This window comes from Pseudopipra pipra, chromosome 7 (assembly GCF_036250125.1).
Source record: "Pseudopipra pipra isolate bDixPip1 chromosome 7, bDixPip1.hap1, whole genome shotgun sequence".
Classification (NCBI taxonomy): domain Eukaryota; kingdom Metazoa; phylum Chordata; class Aves; order Passeriformes; family Pipridae; genus Pseudopipra; species Pseudopipra pipra.
In genome coordinates this window covers 17,762,521-17,785,465 of record NC_087555.1, presented here as the reverse complement: position 1 = coordinate 17,785,465, position 22,945 = coordinate 17,762,521, and the positions used below count along the sequence as shown (strand labels likewise).

Below are 22,945 nucleotides of genomic sequence, written 5' to 3'. Positions count from 1 at the left end.
TTAAACAGGCCATCCTTTCCTATCACTGATGTCCAAACAGGTATGTTTGACTACTGATCACTCAGTAGTACCCTCTTTTTTGGTCCTGTGGAAATAACTCTTCAAAAAATAGTCTTTGCACCAATCCTCATCCGGTAGCAGTCCATCATGCCTGGTAAGAGTTGTGGATCCTCAAATGAAGCGAAACATTTCTGTTCCTAGGGCTAACTCTTCCCTCTCACATCTCCCAAGCCTGGCACCCAGATTTCTTCAGACTGTAGTTTCCAAAGCAAGTGCACTGCTGAAACTACACCAAAACATCAACCCACATGGACCAGCTATAGACCTTATCAAGGAGGAACCCTGAATGGTTTTGTACTCATGCCTACAGATAACCAAAATTTCAGGCACCTCGGGTACCCTCCCAGCATCAGTTTCTACCTGGTCCACTAATCACAAAGAAGCCACAGTTGGGGCTTACAACACAGGGCCCAGATAGAAAATAATACTTGATCTACTGGACTGCACCAGCTCTAGGTCGGCATGTTGCGGCCTTTCTACAGCACATACTTTCGGATGGACCTTCTGCTTCAGTGAAAAAAAAAGTTAACTTACTGTTATTTCTTTCTTTCTTATTAACTATATGTCTCAGTGAAGTTTTTCATACTATTACTGTTCATTAGCACCACACCATAAACATTGTAGGCTTCACTGTGCAGTTTTCAAGTGTAATGCCATCTGCTCTAAGTCACGACAACTACACATTACAGTGCTTGGTCATTTAATATCTTAGGTCTCCTGACCTACTTGCCAAGTGTTAAATCCCTTCACTGTTACCTTGTGCTACTGGAATGAAAAAAAACCCAACAAACCAACCTGTTGCACATGTTAAAAGCTTGTGGATTTGGCATAAAATTTGATGTAACCTAAGGCACCTAACTGTCATTAGGAAAGGTGTGCCACATCAGAGAATGCCAGTAAACTGGTACTGCCATTAATCCCACCCTGGAGAAGAATGACTCCTATACTGTCACGCTGCAATCTAAGACATGAGATGGCTCTACACCTTCCAACTCTTATAGGCCAGGAATGCCACACACCAGAGATGCTTCCCTGTGCTGCTGCTCACACCACGACTTCTACCCACTCCCATCCCTCTCGGTGCAAATCCCACAGGTTCTGTACCTGGTCACCAGCAGGAGAGATGTTTTCATAGAATAGGAGGCCTGGTCAATTCATCCAGAATACACTTCCTGAAGTTAATTCAATTGCAAAAACATTTCCCAGGTTGCACACTCCTGCAAGGAAGAAAAGAACTATTAATTGTGAACCATTTGGGATCACAGAGTCTGGGTACATATCTCCTATGTATTTGCTTGCATAAATTGAAATTCTGCATGAGAAACTGGCAGCACGTGAAGAGCCCCTCTCCTTCTAAAGAGGAATTAGAACAGTAAAACACACTGGCTGTGCTCTCCATATCAGTCCCTGAGGCCAAAGAATCCAAATTGATCTTAAAGAAATTTAAGATAATTCCCCAACTTCAGCATAGCATAGTAAAAGCCAATATAAATGGTGGAGGGAAAACAGAAAAGCATAAAAACCTCGTAGATGGACGTGATGGTAAGACTGAACAGAATTATCCACTACTACAGTTGCTCCTCATAAGAGACATGGTTTGATGACTAGCTTTGTAATAAGGAGGTTTCTATAGTTTAAGCTAGAGAAAAATGCAGGCAAAAGCTGAAAAAAATCAATGAAACAAAAGTAAAATTAACCTTCTTCAATGTCTAGATGCTTTTAACAGCTAATTACAGAAATGACTTGCAGAACTTGCATTCATGTGTGGGAGCAAGGAAGGCAGAGGGAACAGCTAGCAAGGTGTGACAGAAATGTGCTGCAAATAATATCCCAGCAAAAGATACACTTGTCCATTTGATATATTTAGCATTAGAACAAAAAAAAAGTCTTTAACAATGCAGTAATTTTAAAATAAAATATAAGAACAGTAACCATTCAGCATTTTACAGATTTACTTCTATTTAGAAACCAGTCTCAAGACTCCAGCTCTCACTGCCATGAAATCTTTGCATACACTATGTGGTGAAATGAAACCTGCTATAAACTCTCTGAAGCTGGCTCATGCAGTTCAGGTTTGCATTAGGTGTTATTGCACATCTTAATTCCTACTTCTTCCCTTGCAGAGAGTAGAATACTGTGGATGTGGATCCAAGGGCACAGTGGACACAAGATCAACAGAGTAATGCAGACGAGTAGTTTTTGGGGAGCAAAACTGGCCAGTGACTAAGGTGGCACTGAGTGATTTATTCTGTTTATTTGCAGAATTAAGGATTCTTTAATGTTGCTTTCATCTAACTGAAGTTCTCTCAAACCTAAAAACTCCTACACTAACACTGGCCAAGGGAAAGAAACAAATATAAACAATTAAAAAAAAATCCAGAAAAATGAATTTTTCTTCCATAGATGCTATGAATACACACAAACACATGCACACAGTCTCTCTTCCTTCTGAAGTTCAACAGAAGAGCAGCATTTTTTTCCTGAGCACAGAATTTGTCCCCATCTGGTTCCATTTTTTACTATTTTCTTTTTTGGTTTCCTTCTCTCTAATTCCAATGCATATTTATTCAATTTTGTTTAGTCTGTGCTCTTTATTCCCTTTCCTCTTTTTGCAGATTTCCTTTTTAATTTGTTAGAGGAAGAAACATTCTTTCCCTGGTTTTCATAATACAAGCTGGTGGAAAGAGCCCATTCAGAAATCCTCCCTCTTCAACAACCACTCCTGCTCTTTCAATCCTGGTTGCCTGTGTTCACTCCTGGTAGCAGAGTAGAAGTGTTAGGTTTATTTATTTAGGAAAGTGTGTTGGTTTATTTTTTAATTCAATTTCAAATGGCTGGCACAAGCCTCTGCGTGGAGGCTCAAATATATTGTTTACGAGCCATTATATTTAGCTTAAACCAACTCCTAATCTATTTGAGATGAGCCACTCTAAGACAGGATTAGACTGAAATGAAAATGTCTGCAGTGGGATTTTACTAAATTGCTTTTAAATCACATTCCTAGTTAAACAGTGCTCTGGTGAAGGCTATAACCCCTAATACATCAGAAAGGCTGATTTGGGGCAGAACTTTGGCTCTCTGCAAACTTGCTGGTTTTACAGAAGCAGGGGAGCCCAGCTAAGGCCAAAGCCTTCTCTGTGTGTAAAACCTCAAAGCTTGAAACATGAGAGCAAGCTCTCAAGGCTGAGCCACAGATCTGTTAACTGCCCAGAAACAGAGCCCTGTCATTCCCAGAAACAGAGCCCCGCTATTCCCATCTCGCCCAGACCCTCAGTGCCGCGCAGCAGGGCCAGATGCAGCATCCACTTCCATGCGCGGGAGGAGGCGAGTACTTCCCTGCTTGGGCAGCCTGGTCTGTCTGGAGCCACTGCATCCATCTTATGCAGATGTTTCTACTCCGAGAACAGGATGAACACGCTGGGTGGGATGAGGAGGCTTAGAGAGCTGTGCAGCTTGGTCTGGTTTTCTACATAATCAGGGAAATGTTCTTAAAAATATTTGGGAAGAAGTATGGGCAGTTTTAGGAACACTTTCCTGACACTCATATATCTGATTTTAACATCTGTCATGCCCTTTTACAGCACTGTCATCCCCAGCAGCTGCATTTCATGCTAGATTGCTGCCACTGCCACTGTACAAGCCTCTCTGCCTCACAGGTTGTGACATTGCCCGGTGAGCAGGGGGGAGGCACTTGCCACCACCGCCTGAGCCCTGTGCGGCCCTCACCTCCTCTTCCCCCCATGCTCTCCCAGCACCATGCAGGCCCTGTGCTGGGATTTAATTTGTTCATATTCTCTGTAGTATTACTACTATATTCTACATTTTATCATCATTAAGGTTGCTTTCTTTGTAACTTTCATTCCAACTTTGCATTTAAGATTTATAATTAAACACAATCCCCTAGTAATTTAAAAGTAAGAATTATATTTTTGCATAGGAGTACAGAACATACATCCCATTAAACAGTCTCCCTCTGAGAGCTCCCAAGTTCTCCAGAACCGACCAAGTGCCATTTTATTCCAGATTGTGTTCCCAATCAAAACCCTTCAGCACAGAAAAGTCGTGATGGAATTCCTCAACAGAAATCACCAGGAATAAGAGAAAACCTTAACAAGAGACTACACCAGTAAAATCAAAGAGAACAGCTACTTGGTACAGCCAAAACAAACAAAGTGAAGTTTTCACTACAGTCAATGGTTTTAACCTGTGCTTGGAAAAGCACTTTCTGGTATTTATTTACTGAATACTTCTATTAAAAATTCAGACCTTTTACTTATTATATGAAAGTCTTAACAAGACAGAGAAGATTTCATTCACACATCTGACGTGACTCAGGTCCACATTGCAGTTGTACTGCAAGGTAGGCTGCTCCAAGCTTCTCACAAACCAAGCTAACTCACAGATGAGCTTCCTATTTTTGCCCTGTACCATTCTGCTCTGAAAGCCCACGTTATTTACTACCTGCTAATGCAACTGCCATATGGACCACTCCTTATCCACTGCCACCAAAAGTCAGTGAAAATACACATGCAGAACCCCTGTAGGATAGTTAAAGAGATGTTTTAAGAGGACTAACCTGTGCTATTTGAATCCGTTGGAGGTCACCCAATTCTGAACTTCCTCAGCAGCTTCGGTCTTGTTTCCTGTAGCGTGGCATGTGACGCCACACTTCCTCACCGCACCTTGCTAGACTCACTTTGCTGATGTTTTAAAATCAGATGAAACAACTAACTGTCCCTAACAGCATGTTTAAGAAATTTCTGATCTAATGTTGAACCACTGACATTTTTGCATAGCCAGAGAGCCCTCTTCTACTGCCTTCTGAATCACTCCACGATTCAATGGACCTTTCTGTACTTTCTTGATATTGATATCAAATGCTGAATGTGATTCTGCTCAGTGTTCCCCCTGCTTCTTTTAAAGAGAAAACAAATGCAGTAGTGGAGAATGTAATTACGCTGCAAGTGTGGGAAACTTCACTTAAAGGATATTTGTTTATCAAATTTTCATAGTGGTAATGAGTTGATGAATTCAAACAGATGCACTTATCAGCAATTTTCAGAAATATTTTCCTTTGAATATGGCAAACAGAAGTTTGAGTCCTAGGAAAAGTAGTTCATGTCTTCAGAAGAGTAGGGTTTTCTCAGCTGTAACAGTGTGAATACATATACTGTTAACTAGTGCAGGGATGAACAGGCCTGAATATATGTCACAAAAGGAAGGACAGTAAAGTCCTGGATTAGAGTAGTACGTTTACAGGACTAGTCAATACATGTTGCTTTATCATATTTTTCTTAAAGTCATGCGAATTTTGGAAAGGCAATCTAATCCTAAGTGGTACCAACACCAGAAATACTGACATAGCCTGGAGATAAAGTTTGAAGACTACCATATCAGAGGAGAGGCAGAATGGTCTTACCAGGGTCAGCAAGGAGATACTGCTCTGCTCGAAGATGCTCCTTGTGGAACATGTTAAATACTCTTCAATCAGGCTAATGGAAAGCGGTGGAGATAAATTAAATATCCCTTTATTTAGTGAGAGCTGAAATAACGACATCCAGTGCCTGGGGCGCTGATCAGCCTGGCAAGGACTGTGTGAAGGCAGTGGGTTACAAAGCCAGAGGGGTTCCCTTACAGACTGACTGCAAACATCTGTGCTGGAGCACAGATTGGGTTTAGCTGCACCTAAGTGGGAAAGTGAAGACCCTGAAGGTAGGAAGCGAGTGAATAAACAGAGAGCAATGCTGCACATTTGGGATGCAAAGCTTTTGGCACTCATTCATGGCTGTCCTGCCAACACCATTCAGTTCTCCCACCACACGCCGCAGTTGTCTCAAGTGTGTTGGCACGGTGGTTCCACAGCCTGTGCCATGGACCACACTGAGGAACTGATCTAGTGGTCAAAGGGTGATCAGTTTTTTTTTTTCTTTTTCTCATTCTCAGACATGAGGGGACAAGTGTTAGCAGGAAGCCACTACCCAGGCTGTAACACAAAACCACAGCTACAGTGAGAGACCCAAGCCAATGGCAGCTGCTTCTCTGCCCACAAATTGACGCATTCTATGTAATTTCTACATAAATTAAGAGGTTTCCACTAAAATGTCATCTTTTAAATTAACCTGTGCCAGATGAAGACATCAGTGTTGTGAGCAGCCTCCCTGTGACCACCAGCCAGGGAGTACATTCCTATCTGCTGCCTCAGGGCTTCCTACCACTGCTTGCTTGTTTACTACTATCAAATGAGCCAAACTAGATCCAACAATTTTTATCAGTGGGTTAAAATAATCTGGATAATCCCATTGGAAATGAAGTGGCAATGGTTTTGAGGATCCCACAGAGATGTGGGAGTAATGAACTCTGACAAAGAGGTAGCAACAACAGGATTTCATAGAGCAGCAGCTAAGTATTGAACAAATCACACCTAGCTAATAAGAGATGTAAGTATTTTATGTGTAAATATGCAAAGGATACCCACACAAAACAAAATATATTCATGATGGAAAACCACCCCAAAACTAGTCCACAAAGTGGATGCTTTTACATGAGATACTTTCTGAGCACACACATACCCCCCTACTTGTGCACACACATCTGAGCTCCTGTAGCTGTAGTAGGAGAGCATGTGCAAACACATGTCTGCAGATGCACCTGCTCTGCCCCACTGAAGGTTTTGGGCCAAATGGCCAAGGTATTATTTACACTGGAAGACATTTGAGAGCTCTGTAAGGCTCATGCAGCTTAAGCATTTTCCCCCCCAGTAAGCGTGCAGAGACATGATACACCAGACCCTGAGCTTCAGAGGCACTGAGGGGAAGTTGAAGAGTTCAGGAAGTGGCCATGTTTGCTCTCAGCACACTGCTTCTTTGTCCTCCCCCAGCTGCTCCCACAGGGGCTTTCAGACAGCCGGGATCCCTCACAAGAGAAGGGTTATTTATCTCTGTTTTAAGAAGGGGCTGCGTTTACAAAGTCACTTTTAATGTGTCAACCTCTGTGTGAGGATCTAGTCACATACATTGGGCTGTGCCAAAGCTCTGCTTGGAGCTGCTGGTGGGGCAAATCTACTTTTATATCCCCCCCAGACACTGAGGGCTGTTCAAGATGGGAAGAATTCATTTGCCCAGTAGGTAGCTTGCAGCAGTCTCCCAATCACTTTTAATCTGTGCCCAAGCAAAACAGCCTCCCAGGATGTTGCTTCAGCCAAGTTCAGAGTGCAGCAGCACCTCGCCACGCCTTTCAGTGGGGCCATGCAGAGGGCACTGCAGGGACAGCAGAGGCAGCTGTGTGACACTGGGGAGACCCACCACGTCCACAGAGGTCTCACACAGCAGGGTTTGCTGAGTCACCACAGACACCAGAGCATCTGCCAGCTCTGACTATGGACCATTAAGACATGAAGGGAAACATATGAAGCCTGATAAATTCTATAATCTGTGAACAAACCACTTATTTCTCCATCCTTGTCACAGATGAAGAATCTGTTGGCTAGCACCTTCCAGAGGAGCAAAGTTTTGACAGGGATTTTTGGCAGTAATCTTGTGTAAACAAATGACTTGCAACTGATGCTATGTCTCACCTTACATATACACAAGACAAAACCCTCTCCTTGGCTTCTCACTAGAAAGCATACCTGAAGCTCTTCTTTATGTACATCTGGGTACTTCATGGAGGCATGTGCTACTAACCCTGCAGATGGCACAAGTTATTTTTAAAACCATAAACTGACTTCCCCTCACTTGCCATGAGATCAAATACCGTTTGATTTATGAATAAAGGACCACCCCAGAAGCAATAACAACTTGCACAGTGGCCTAACAGATAAGCTACACAGGGATGTTAATAGACACTGCTGTAAAGCTATTTGCACAAATGATAAGCTTGTCCTGTGCTATTGGGATAAAAAGGCAATCACGGGCTCTGAGGTTTTGGTTTAGATTAGAAACTTGCACTACCCTACGTCCATACATCTGAGTATACTGGACATGGTGATCCAGGCTAACAGAGCATGCTGAAACCCAGCATTCAATATACCTCTTGCCTTATAAAAATGGTCCCCATTTATTCATTATATGGAAATCCCCTCCCTTCACTAATATGGCTACAACACACACACCCACCCTCCCCCTGCACAGAATAGTGGAAATGTTGGGGGCTGTTTTCTCTCTGGTACCCATCACCAGCAAATATGAAAAATTAACATGTCACTTCTCAGGCAAAACAGTCTGTATTGCTCCTGACTTTGAGCAGGCAAGGTGAGTGCAGGAGTAAGCCATAGAGTGGAACTGCTAATGTGCAGCTACAAATAAACCAACCAACCAACTCCAAATCTGTTAGCCAAATCACCAGAGCCAAGCACTGATACAGAGGTGTCCAAACTTAAAAGCAGGAGCACAGTCGGCAAGTTTGTTGAAAGAATTACAACCAGGCATGGAAACTGGGACTTCTCAGTAGCATATAAACCCTGCTGTTTCCATTTCCTCTTTCTCATTATCGGCACAGACGGGGGCTGAAGATTAGTAAACAGTGGGTGTTTGAGGTGAATTAGAGCATGTGTGATGTAGAGCTAGGTATCCTGGTGGCATCTGTGTGACTTTGGAGTGATGTAAATATTTAATGTTGCCCACTATATTTCTTCAAAATGATGAAATATTAACACGTTCCTTGGGGATGGCAAAATCATACCAGGTAAAACAGAATCCATTTTGTCCTTCATCTAGGATGTGAACAAAATCTGATGGACAAAAATTTTCTGGTAGATTCCCCTGCTGTAGCCATGTATATGTGAAAATAAAAAGTCTGAAATGTCCTGTCTGAAACCAGGGAAAAAAACCCCAAACCCAAGAAATTCTGGGACAAAACTCTTTACACAGCTACGGGCATATGAGACATTATGTTTTCAGCTACCACTCTTGCTTTTAGCCACAAATTCTCCTTTAAGAGGACAATCATGTAAATAAAAGCCATTCCTAAGAAAATATACTATGCCTAGAAATGCCTATGTATTTCTTGACTTGAGTGAAAACCACTGAATGGACAAACCTTGCTCTCAAAGTTACTTGCCCTCCTTGCTCCTATAATATAGACAATAACAGACTCCTGAAGAAGAGTTCTGCACTGCATAGATATTTTATATATCTATATATATCTCATAAGACATATTTCTAAATATTTCTGTCCTTTAGGAGTCCCTTCATATCATCACAGATATTTCTAATAATCTTAATGTACTCTCAGAAACCAAAAAGGAAGTTTTAATAAAAGGAACAGCACTAGTTGTAGTTTCCAATGGTTATTTTCACATAAAACCTAATTTCTTAGTTTGTCGCTTTTTTATAAAATAAGCTTAAGACACAGTTTCTCTTTGACCCTATCAAAGAATATGGGATTACTCAGCAGGTCCATTAACATAAGAATGTTAAATTAAATACCCTTTCCAAAGGGTATTTTCAATACTCTTTGCCCAGTAAAATCTGCCTAGCTGTTATTCTAGAGCAGCTGTTTTTCTGTTATACTTTGCTAATGGCATGCCCAGGCTTCAAGTACCTTTTTTCAATACATGAGCATGCTATGACGGCAAAATTAAAAGATATTTAGTATCGAACAACTTGTCTTCACCAAATATTCATATCTGCAATTTCAAAATTTTCAGACTCATGCAAATAGCTGAAGAATTTTTATATACTTGGTTATTTTAGTGGAAAACAACTGTTTTTAAAAGATCGCACTTGAATCTGAGTAATATTTTATATTCAAATCTCCCATCAGCATTTGTGTACATATGTATTCAGACACATATTTGTATATGCAAATAAAGTTAGACAAATCTACACTTTAGAAATCGTGACCTACCACAACATGTTAAAGCTACACAAACATTATGTATGTGTATGTATTAAAGCCACGCAAACAATATTCACTAGTTAGAGCTATTACTGCTGCTTAGTTTATATCCCCTTTACATTCTCAATTTCCTATCCAAAGCTCATGCCCTTGTAATTTTTTTCAAAGGTAAAGTAAGTCCCAATCTTTGGGAACTTGAGTCCACTTCTTGCATTCTTCCCATGGGTAGTATAGTCCACATCAGGAATAACTGGATGCCAAATATAGCCACAGATGTGAGTCTCTGCATACTTGCTGGGTGATTATAAAATAAAGTCAGCTTCTCTGTTGTATAGTGGATGAAATCTTTTATCCTTTGCTTAGGGACCAGTGCCAGCAATCCCATACTGATTTGAACTATGCCCAAGTAAGGTGAGCAAGATCAGGTCATGTGCAAAATCATATGTTTTTGTTTCATTAATATTCATTGACAACTGTATTCTCCCAAGAATATACAGGAAAAAGGGAGGCTCAGTATATGAATATGTATATACACTATATACCACATTATAATTTAATTATCTATGCAATTACTATTAATTAGGAGAGCAGTAGTTAAAAAAGTGACAGAGAATTTGCAGAGTCCATGAAAAGCATCCAGATCAGCCTTGGAGACTAACATTCTCTGTTTCCTTAGATGGTGAAAAAAAATTCATCCCTATTGTGAAATCCTACATCTCACTCGCACACAAGGGGTAGCTACATGGGACACATCTAAGTGAGACTGATCAGACCACTGTGTCAAGTGTTGGTCCTGGTCCAAAAGGATTACTCAGTTAGCCATCAGGGAAGAGTTTCCAACCTTGTGGACAATCTGACTACTTCATGATGGCTTTCAGCATAGAAGTCATTCAGTGCCATTTTGAGCAGGAAATTCTGTCTTGCACCTGGCATTACCAACTCATTGACTCATTACCAATTCATTAGACTACGCTAAACCTGACAGAAAGCAATGTTTAGTAACAGTTCACCCAGCTTAGAGACAAACTGCTGATTTAGAAATAAAATGCCCTATATTGCCATTCATCAAAATCTGGTTTCATCAACTGCTGAAACTGAGTCAGTAACCAGGAGACTGCACTCACAAGTTATAAAGCAACACCTCTACCTCAAAAGGCTATTAGACTATCCTGCTGTTCCCACAGCTAGTCAAATAAAAGGAGCTGGGCTTCTCATGCCTTGGATATGCAAGTTCCCATAACATGTTTGGGAACTGACAATCAGGACAACCCAAATGTGCAGGCTGAGTTTGAAAGTGGAGGCAGTGGTATGATATTCAGGCTCAAAACAGCTTGACAACAGGTCTCTCTCATTAGCAGAAGTCTGACACAACTATAACTGACCCTGGAATCATCTGTCGGCATCCCGCTCTACATGTGTTTTGCTTATTTCTTCTCCCACTAGCAAAAGGCCAAGTACCCAGTAGAGAACAGAAAAATTAAAGTATATGGCTTATGGCTTCAAGGGTGTTACCTATGCACAACAGAAACCCCCAACTGTGTAGTTTGAAGCAAGTGCTGCTAACAGAGCAGAAATGCCTTGCAGTTCAATTTCTAGACTATTCAGCAAAGCTGGCTGGCTCTCCTGAGAGGCTGCACCACAGCAGTGACCTAAGAGAACAGTGCAGAGGAAAACAGCAAGGACCACCAAAAACTCTCCTACTCAGCCTGAAAAATCACAGCTGCCCCAGAGTAAGGGGGATCCTATAAGCATGGGCCCCTTGGGGAGAAAAGATTAGTCACAGGCATTTTGCTAGAGCCCAACAGTTCCAGTTGGTCTGTGGGCCAAGTCCCAGCAGACCCAGCACAGTTCCTTACAGAGGATGAATTGAGAGTTGATACTCCCCAGCTCTCATCAACAATGCCTCAAAGCATCCCCACACGCTGCAGGAGCCTAAAGGTGTTTTTTCACCTGCTTCCCTGATGCTACATGGTGCCAGCAGGGGCTCGGCTGCACCAGCTGTGAGACAGGCTGTATATACCTACTTGAGGTTTCATGATGTTACTAGTTTGGATTTAAGTAAACTCCATGACACTTAACTTTGGGGGTTTTGCTACTAAATGGGACAAGGACTGTTCTCTCAACTTCTAATGCCAAAGCCGGCACCTCACTTCACTTTGGGAAATTCTAGTTTTGAAGACCCTTGATTGTCCATGAGGCTATTTCCATAATTATACCCTTAAGAACTATTTAAAAATTCCCTCATTTTATATTTGTCCTATACCAGACAGTATTCCTTTGTGACAGGGTCTGAGATCCAGAACTGATGTACATTACAGAAAATGACAGTGATACCAGGGGTCATATGCTCCGCTGAGAAATGAAGAAACCAGGACCTGGACGTGCCAGAGTTAAATACAGAAACTGAGACTGCAATTTGTGACAATGTCACTGGACAGAACCAAGAGTTTCTACATCCAACATGCCTGCAAATAATCTGGTTTTTTCCCTCACCATTACAATCACATCACAGTGACCCTGCAAATCTTGGAAAAAAAAAAAAAAAAAAAAGATATCAGCATCGGAGATTTAGAGCAGAAGGGCAATCCTGCCTTTAGGATGCTGATTTCCAAAAATAACCACCATTGTCTACCAGAGAACAGAGGGAGCATTTCCAGAAGCCCAACAAAAAAAATAGCCCAGAGAAAAGCCTTAGGAAACACTGTCCTGACCTTATCTGGAGCAATCCTGCTCCACTGGTCTCATCCCAGTACGGATTCCTCACAGCAACCTTACATCAAGGCCAGGGTTGCATCTACTTTTGCTAGTCCAGAGTGATTTTTTTAGTGTATCTCTGTTCTCACTTCCTAGAGCATAAAGCCTCAATAAGAAATAGCAGTGGGACATTTCTTTATCTCTATATGAAGGGAATAAAATGAAAATACACTTTTTTTTTTAAAATTTTCCCTTCTTGCAGGTTTTTTGATTCTATATGCATTTACTTCTATCCATATCTTACAGTGGATGGCCTGGAGCAAAGGCCTTGGAATCTGTAAATGCTGTGGTATTATACATCATGTGATATAATTACCATGGTTTCTTTAAGGCCTCCTCAATCTTGCTGATTAGTGAGCGGACAGTGAACAAACATATTTTTGAGAAGAATAAAAGCTTTCAGTCTAAACAAAAAATAGTAGTCATATACCATTCTTACTATAAACTCCATTATTCATCCTAAGAGGAAACTTTCTCGGGGAACTTCTAAAGTAACACAAACCAGAAGCAAACAATGACAATTCTTTCCCTTGGCAGCACAAAACCCCTCAGTGTTCTCATTTAAGTACTGCACATGATGACATCCAACTGGGTTTTACCCTGCAATTCACTCGCATTATCAGGGATGTTCTGCTAAACAACTGGCACATTTTAAATGAATAAAGAGGGAACTTGTCCAGTCATCTCAAGCTGTTTGTCAGTTATGGAACACTTAATTTTCTAGTTCCCTATAGCAGCTCAAGTTAATTTGTCTTCCTCTTGACACCAGTCAGCATGCACACTTTTTTAAGGATGCACACATGAAAAAAAAAGAAAAAGCTATAATAAAACTTGGAGACACTGATCCTGCAGAGAGCTGCTAGGAAAAGGATAACCAATAAATGAGGAAATAAATATTGCTGTAGTTCCACCTAAGGGTACAAGTAAGTATAAGTAAGCAGCAACTCCTCAGAGTAAGATGCTTCACTCTGAAAAGCATCATCATCTTTAGTTTTAACTTCAAATGAGATAAGAACATGAGCTGTTCATTTACACCCATCAATTCAATTAAGAATAATCTATTTAAAGTAAATTGTGCATGAAATAATTTTTCTGTCCCTCCCTAAGCCACATATTAAGATCAAATGCAGAACTTTTATTTGAAAATACAGGAGGAAGTTCCAAGGGAAAATTAGTTCTTTATGATTTGCTTCTGCCTACTATTAAAACAAAGTTTTGGGCTGCCTGCCACCATTTGAGAGTTTCAGGTTCCAAGATACCATCAGAACTATTGATAGGTAAAGCTGTACTTTTAAGGAATCTCTTTCTCTCTGTTTCAAAGCAGTATTAGTCCAGAGTGGTTTAAAAACACAACCTGCAGACAGAAATTACAATATACTGGTAGGTGTTGCCTTTGTGGCCTCAGCTGAACAGCATTCTCCCTAAAACTGAAATGATCATACTTGCATACCTTCCTTACCACCTCATTGCTATCATTTGATTTTTCATTTCATCCCACTGGAACAGAAGATGTATTTCTACTGGGCATTGCTCCCTATCTCAGTGGTCTTAAAATCAAAGATAAGACATATGACCATATGAAAAACACAAAGGAGCATCTGACCAAAGAGAGATAAATTTAAGAGACAATTACACTGAGTCATGCAAACTCACTTATGGTGAGCACGTGGTTTCTTTACTTACAACATGCACAACACAGCACCTTTTATAGTTTACATTAATTATTTCCTTTAAAAACTGTTTTCAGCAGTTTCAAATGTGAAAATTTTCTCTTTTGCATCTCCCTGCCAGGAAAACAGTTTTGGAAATATGTTAAGCAAAGTAGGTCAGGCAACATTAGGTAAACCAGAATATGAGCAGAGCAGTGAATGATGTGACAGTCACAGGAGGACTGATGAGTTGGAGCAAATTGAAGAGAGGATTGTAGAGCTCAGTACTGCCTGGCTGATGCTGTCCATGTTTGCCAAACTGCAAGTCAAATTGATCCAAAAGGGCATCAAAGTAAGTATCCTTGAATTACTAGCTGAGGAACATTTCCTCAGGTAGAAAGTGAAGGGGAGAATAAGCAATCCTTCCCTTCTCCCCACCAAATACTTTCTGTCCTCCATGTCTTTCTGTTAAACAGCTATCGAGCTGATGCTAGTTACAAACACAGTTATCATCCTGTTTAGACTAGGTTCATAAAGGAAGGTTCCTGATTAATGCCACCCTTACACCTCTGGAATGCTACTTCAGCTGGAGCTGCAAGGTACCTCCAAGCACCCACAGCTTTTCTCAGGGACCAGGGTAATTTGAGGGTAGCTAAAGGTCCCACCATTTTCAGAGCCTGACAGTGAGGTGAGCCAATGAGGCACTGTCTGTTCCCAGCAGAAATAGCAGAGACACCACTAATCTAATTTAAGGCAGCAGTTCTCACTTAACTGTTCATATCATTGCTCTAAAAAAATAGGGGAAAGGGGAAAATTAAAGAAAGGGGAAAAAAAAAAGTTGGGAAAAAATGGAAGCTCAGGCAAACCCCTCTTTGTTTTTGAAAAAGGGGCCAGAGCACAGCTCAGAGCCATGGGTGCATGGACTGGTCTAGAGGGACACTATCTGCTGAAACTCTCTCTTAATTCCCAAGAACAAGTATTTTAAGGATTGTATTTTGCACACTACACTCACCCTTTCAGTCTCTCTTGTCTAAGAAGATCCTTAAACCAGCAAAAGAGAAGACAACACGAAAAAAATAACCTTAAAACAAAATCAGAGAACCAGAGTCTGGATCAGAAAACTAATTACATATTCTGTAATTTAAAAGTCAGAACCACAGGAGATTAAGTTCTCTACAGCCTCAGGTTCAGTGTAAAGAAACTCACACTGCTAACCAAATCCTGCAGTGTGCTGAGCCAGTATCGTAAACCTATGGGCAGGGGCTGGACCTGCCAGCCTTGGGCTGCCCCTATCAGCACACTCAGGTGTGTGCACTGTAGGTATTTCCCTTCCCAAAAAATTCCAAGTTCTCAGCTCTACACATGCTCCCATTGTAAAGAGGCCTTCTGTAATGCTTAAAAGAGACTGTTGTATTCAGCCATACCACTGAGTGTGGCTAATTTGGGATGCATTTGTGAGCACTCACACTTGCCTTGCTTCCACCGCAGCCAGGCATAACACCCATACCTATCTTCCACACAAAGCTGCCCAGACAAATCAGCTTTATGTAGCTGGCAAGCTCAGCTGTTACAGGGCATTACTGTGACACCCAGCCCTCTTCACAGAACATCAGTGCACATGTATAACTGGACAACAGGTTGTGGCAACAATAAAATAGCGCGTTATCCTATCTGATTTCTACGACTTAAAGGATTTCCCAACTTGCCATGCCTGCTGATGCCCTCTTAACATTTGGAGACTTGTGTCAAGTGAGCTACAAAACTGTTATTGTGGAGAACAAGCAATGGATAGATCTGCTGAATGATGCAAGGCTCCACTGACTTTTAGTTATGCTTATGCAACTCCATAGTTCCACAGCTGCTAATAATTAGCAGATGATCTGCGTAAGTGCTAGACAAAAAAAAAAGGAGAATCCTACTTCATCACTTAAAAAACAAGCTACCAAAACAAGAGTAATGATTTTTTTCCATCTGACATGATTTTCTTTCTCTCCTCTCAACAGAATTCAAACAAACACAGCATAACGAATTCAGCATAACTTATAACTGAAGATCTGAATGGTGCCTTGTTCGTAGCATTTGGATTTGAAACACAGATGCAGTTAAATCACAGCTTAACTCCTTCCATGATACTCTTTAAAATGCTGATCTGTGTTCTTCTCAGCTTACAGATTTTTAAAAGTTTTCAAGTGAGAGTTTTCTTTTTAAAAAAAAGAGAGATTCAAACTTGGATTCAGTGTACAGCTTTCTCTGCTCTTTTCCTCTCTTAAAAAATAAGAGATTAATTGTTGTGCAACTAACTGGGAATAACATCACTTTCTAAAAATTTCCTTTGCAGCTCTTGTCTTTATTTCACCAAATTCTTTTCCAGACCTGATTTTCTACGTTTCCTGAAAAGAAAATAATCAGTGCACTAAATTGTTCTTTAGTACTAAAACTGCCTATGAATATGACAGAAAAAGCAAGAACAAGAAAAAAAAGGAATAGGATCTGTCAGTGGGTAAGAGTAGACTCTGTTGCCAAGTGATCTGAAAACAGTTGAGTAGGGAAAAAGAGGTAGTTTTATGTTTAAAGACAGAATCTTTTAGCTACTAAGGCACTAGTCTGCCAGTCAGAAGATTTCTGATCCTCTCCCAGCACTATCACTGACCTGCTGCTATGAGACTTTGGGCAAAATTACTTCCTTACACTATGCTTCTCTATGTACTTCAATTTTTGAAGTCTTTATTCAGACTTCTCAAGGCCATTTTCAGATGTTTTGAGACCACTTTTATTCCCACATGTTCTGGGGACAGACAAAAGCAGTCATGCTTTTCCAGTAATGCAAAAACATAGCCTACAGCCAGCTGGAAGGAACTGTTGGATCTCATGTAGTTGAGAGCAAGGCTAACCTGGTTTAGAGCAGATTGCTTGAGCCTTATCCAGACCAGTTTTCAGACCATCTCCAACAACAGAGACTCCACAGTCTCTATGGTCAACCAGTTTCAGTGGTTAGCCACCCTCACTACCAAGGACCTTACTGGCAATTTTTGTAGGAAGCAGGAAAACATGCTGAAGGATGCAGTTTCTTCTTAGGGCTCACTTCTGGTCCTGTTAAGTCAGGATCCAGGAAAATACAGAGAAGCCTGCTCCACATTGCTTGCTCTTCATGGCAAGAGGATTTCAGCACTCAAGCACAGCATTCACCAAAAATATTAAAGAGAGGGAGGAAGAGGGAATCACCTCACTTCCTGAAGTTATCACGACAGAAACATGCACAAGCTATTTCAGGCTCACTGACCTGCTAAGAGCATTTATTTTAACCTCTGTATTACTTCCCATTAAAGAATATCTTGTAGCTTCTTCAGCATGAGATACGTACTCAGGTTGAGCTCAAATGGGATAGAGAGCTCTCATGAAAGCATGCACTGGTGGACAGAAGGGCCTTTCTCATGGACTTTGTTGCAAGAAGGAAAGGGCAGGAGCTACACACACACGTACACCTAGGAGATTAAGGAGAGGGGTGCCACAAAAACACATTAAATCTTAGAAACTTTTGCTTCTTAGTAGTTTGAGGAGTTACAAAACTATACATTCTAACTCCAGAGCATGCTTATGTGTAATTGGATCCAAATGAAGAACACTAATGAGGTTATGGCTGAGTTAAGTGTTACAAAACAGACTCTCAAACTACTCTCCTTGTGCTTCCCGTTTATCTCCTTCCAGGAATTAGGAAAAACTTTCTATTCTGAACTCCTTTGATCTCTCAGATTTAGACGAAACTGCTCCCCCGCCACTTGCATCTCCAGCCTTAGAGACAGTCTTGACTGATCTTTGTCAACTGTCTTGGATGAGGCCCAAGGACAGCTGCTCTTGCAGACTTGTGTGCTTGCAAGACTGAAGAGTGATCCCAGTATCTTTCGGGGCCTTGATGTTCAGGGTTATTTCCACTGAAAATAATCTTTTCACTATTCAGATTTCACTCTCAGCTCAGCAGCAGTGACAGAGTCCTCAGAGAGAATCACAACAGAGTACTAACATAGTAAACAGTTCATTATTTTCTTCTTCCTCCTGTTCAGGTACCCAGACATACGCACACACGTAGCTGGTGCTAAGTGAGAGCACTGCACTATCATACTGGTCGCCACAAGGACACAAAATACTTTAAATGAAGCATTCTACTAAAGCATGATTATAGACATCTTTCTTAAATTTAGTTTTTAATGATGCCTTTTCTGGGCTATTTGCCAACTAACAGTTCAGCAGTTATCTTTCAATAATAGATTTTCACGTCAATATTTGAAGTAAGGAGCTAAACAAGTAGGTCTTAACAGCACAGAGGACAGGTAGCTGCCTTGATGATTTGTGGCTACTTCCAGCACCCTCTTCTTTAATACTACCAAAATCTCTTCTACTATCCCAGAACTTAACTATCTCCCCATATAAAGACTGGTCTCCCCAGCCCTACTCAAATACAGCTAGCACCAATGATTTTGAACCAAGACAGTCAAGTCTCTTTTTATAAGGGATCCCACAGACCAAGTGTTAGAGTGCACCACATGAAGAAAAGGAGAAAGTGTTCACATTGGAGCCAAGAATAAGAGAAATCAGTAGAAAGAACACAAAAACATTTAATGAGATTTGAATTTTGATAACACTTCATTGTTGTAAAGAAGTCACAATGCAGATATGTTTACCTTGGCAAAAGCATAAACTTCAAAGAACTCCTCCCCTCTGTTGCATCACTATTTTTTATGGTTTCTATACCTAACTCCATTAACCACATGGAGATTCAATGTAGTTAAAGGCACAGAAAACTTCAAGGCTGTTGCATAAAGACATTTTACTAAATTATACATGTACACCAAAACCAATATATGCGCCTCCAAGGGAAGCCTCTGTATTCCTGTCTTCATGTCACAATTGTCAGACAACACCAACATACACTTTTCTCCCTCCAAAGCAGCTTGGTGTTTATACAAGCAGGGCAGATTACACAGCTGTTAGAACTTTAAGCACTGTAGGTAATAGAGAACAGTACTTCAGCATGCTCCCTTCACAAAGGGATTAGCATTGCTCGTCCTCCTCAGTGGCTTTTTCAGGGTTTGGAGGTCATCAGATATAAAAATCATACCTGTTCTCACAGGTGGGAAATTGCTCCTTCTATAGCAAGTATCTTTTTCTAGATGCACATTTTCAATTCTGACTGTGTTATACAGGCAAAAGCACTGAAGCCCTGCTTCAATTTTATAACTCTCAGGTTTTCTTAGGAAAAAAAAGAGAATAAAAAAAGAGAAAGGTTTAGTAGCAATGCAGTTGCCAAACACAGTACCTTGCTACCTGATGCCATTTAGAGAGCAAACTAATGATGGAGAAAGTTAAATATGTAATTTCAGTAGAAATAGCAAGGCAGCAGCACCAGTTTGGACTCAGCTAGAGAGCTTCAACTGTTTTAATTCCCATTAGTTGGGGGGAGGGATCCCAAAGCAGGAGGCAGGGGAGAGTCAGCACAGGGCTGAGAGAGGACTTCTATACAGACAGAGCAGTAGCTGCTCTCTCCTTTTCTCCTTACCCAGATTTCTTAACTTTTCAGCAATTCACTTTAGAGCACAACCCCACAGATAACCGGTAGAGGCTGAAGCAGCTGCTGCACAGTTGGGAGGAACAGTTGAGCAGCCATAAGACATAAGAGAAGGGTGGGAGGGACAGGAGCAGAGGTAGGAACCCCTAAGCTGCCAAGGGTAACATGTACAGTAACCACAGCCTCCAGGGCACAGTCCCCTGCCCCAAAAAACTTAACTCCAGTCAAGGCCAGCCAGAGGAACTGGCGTGCCTCTTGCTTCACATTCCTTGGAAACTTGCCTTAACTAACTATGGAAATAATCATTTCATGTACAACATGAAGAACTACACATTTGACAGGCAGATGCTAAGGGCAACATCCTGCTCAGCTTGAGGTCAGAGGATGCTGAAGAGCCTAGAAGAGTGACGCAGAAAGACACATAATACTTCAGGAATGAAAAGCAGTGCTTTCTGGAGGAACAATAACAGGGATTCAAGAGATACAATCTTAATTTTAGGATATTTGCTCTTGCCTAGCTAAACAGGTCTTTAAATAACATTTGTGCATATATAAAAAGCTTTTCCTCTCTGTTTGTAGCTTTCCTCAACTCCCCACACCAATTCTCTCTCATATTCTCTTCCTGATTCTCCCTTTCTGCGTGTCCTCCTCTCACGTGCTCCTGTTGCACATGGGGCAGAAGTGCTCTGGAACAGCTGTATTTCCTCCTCGTGTGTTCCTTCCCCTCACAGCAGAGGGGAAAGTACATGCCAGCTCAGCTTGCCTCGTGCTTCACAGCACTTGAAAAGGTACACTGCCAGAGCAGGTCCCTCCAGGGCAGCACTGCCATCCCTCTTGCCTTCACTGCAGGACGCACTGTGAGTAACATACAGAGGCTAAACAGACTCTGAGAGGACCTCCTCTTTTTCAGATGGCCTCTTAGGTCTCTGCACTGTCCTCCCAAGCTGGGCTTGGAAAAGGTAATGGACAGAGGAAACAGAGGGGAAAGTAGAAAGAGTTAAAAAGGGTGTGAACAAGGAGCAAAACACACTGCCCACTCTCTGGAGGTCAAGACAACTGAGAACATCTGCTTATTACAGCCCTGTCTTTGAGAAAGAGTAAAGGAGCAATTTAGAAGTACCTCACCGTGGGTTCCTGAACAAGCACACCTTATTGCCAGAGACAATTGCTGTATCACTTTTGTTTTACAGAGGAGGCTCAAATAGGATACATAGTAGCTGCTGAGGAACACCTACACTCCGAGGAGGCATACAGTCCTGCTCTGCGGGAGCTGTTAGAAATTGAAGCACAACCATTAGAGTAGCAGAAGCAAACAAAGGGGAAGACAAGGTAAAACTTGAAGACTATTTGCTGTTGCCAAAACTGATTCCTTTCACAAGCCCCCAGGAGCCAGCTCGGAGGGCAGAGACCTGCTTTGTTGACTCTACCAGAAAGCCAACCTACAAAGTCCACCTCAACATTCCCTGCAGACGAAAGCACTTGAGAGAGAAAGGCTGCCACACAAACACCTGCGTGAGTATGTGACCAAATAAAATCATGCCCTGCGTGGATGCCACACGTGCGGGCAGCGGTGTATGCCAAGGTTCCAGCGTGTGCCACAGCCCCAGTGTGGCTCTTCCCACCCTGCCATGCCAGCCGAAATTCCACAGCCGTGGCTGTACCGCAGCAGGGATGGCCAAGGATGCCACGAGCCACCTCCTCTGCTCGGGCAGAGGCACGGTCCGAGCTGCCGGGAGGGGCCGGGGGCTGCGCCCGGAGGCCACCGCCGCCCGCACCGCGGGCACGCACCCAACCCCGGGGGAAGAGAGGGGAAGCAGGGAGGGATCCCAGCCTGCCAGCACGGCTTCGGGAGGTAGGAGGAACGCGTCCAGCCCAAGACAGAGCAGTCTGGAAGAAAAGAGAGAAAGAGCAGACAGGCACGAAGCGAGACTCGGCTCCCGACCCTTGTACCCGGAGGGCGCTGGTCCCGCGGGGCCGGGGGAGCCGAGCTGCCCGAGCGCGGCGGCCGCCGGGGCCCCGCCCGCCCCAGAGACCCCCCCGCCCCGCCGGCTCTGGGCAGCGGAGCCCCGCCGGGCCCCCCAGCCCCGCGCCCCCTTACCGCGCTCCGGGCGGGCGAGGCGGCGGGAGGGGACGGCGGGTCCCGCCGGCGCTGCAGCCGCTGCGGCGGCCGGGACATGTTGGGCCGGGCGGCTATTTATAGCGGCAGGAAGCGGCGCCGCGGCTCTGGGGCGCCTCTCCCGCGCCGCCGCACATGCCCCGGGCCGGGCCGGGCCGGGCCGCCGCGGGTGGGTGCCCGCCCCCCGTCCCCCGCCCCCGGGGCTGTGCCCCTCGGCCCGCTGAGGCTCCCGCGGGGTGGTCTTTCCCGGGCAGCGCGGGAATCTGGTGGTGGCCGTGCCCCCGCCCGCACCCGCGGTCCTCTTGTGCCCGGGGGCAGATCACACCGGTCAGAGTTACAGAGGTAGCCCCCTTACAGGGAGATGGGTCCAGGATCCCAAGTGCCAACGGCCTGAACCGTGACTTTGGGAGCTCTTCCGGGGACTCATCCCATTCAGACCCTCACCGGTTCCCCGGTCATGGGTGGCCTCACCCGCAGGGGCAGCTCTGCATTCCGTGCCCTCGGCCGCCGCTGCCCCCTTGTCGGGGAGCGCCGGAGGGCAGAGATGTGCTGGGCTCCCCTGCTCCGGGACAGCCGCCCGCCCGCCCGCAGGCTGGGCACAGGGCTCCTCTCACCCCTGCTCACGCTGCCCCACTCGGCCACAGAGCTCTCCACACGCCTCGTTTTCCCTGCCTGCCTCCGATGGCCTTGATGGCAGCCAGCAGGGAAGGGGTAGTGGAGCCTGGGGAATGGAAAGGCAGCAGGCAGACATACAGAGTGGAGTAGAAACGTAATAAAACAGTGGGAAAGAGGTACTTGCTTTTTCCCTGTTAAGGTTTGCAGTGTACCGAGGTGTGGGAAGGTCAATTACCCCTCTCTACGTGATGCCCCAGAAGATATCTGTGCTTCATTCCTCAATTAACTCACACAGAGATTGCTTTGCCAGACAACCAATAGAATCTGCTCCCTTTTCCCTCTCAGCTTGACTAA

The 22,945-nt window shown here is 43.3% G+C and overlaps 1 protein-coding gene across 3 annotated transcripts in view; it reads right to left on the bottom strand.

Moving 5' to 3' along the window:
* Window positions 1-22,537, bottom strand: part of WIPF1 (WAS/WASL interacting protein family member 1) — a 57,184-nt gene extending 34,647 nt beyond the window's left edge. Inside the window, exons 1-2 of one of the 3 annotated variants that reach the window (XM_064660800.1) lie at window positions 21,959-22,537; window positions 1,165-21,747 (exon numbers count right to left, since the gene is read on the bottom strand). The gene's annotated coding sequence lies outside the window, so the exon portion shown is untranslated. Of the gene's footprint in view, window positions 1-1,164; window positions 21,930-21,958 lie in introns of those variants that run through there. The other 2 variants (XM_064660798.1, XM_064660799.1) reach the window with 2 other exon arrangements.
* Between the last annotated feature and the right edge of the window lie 408 nt (window positions 22,538-22,945).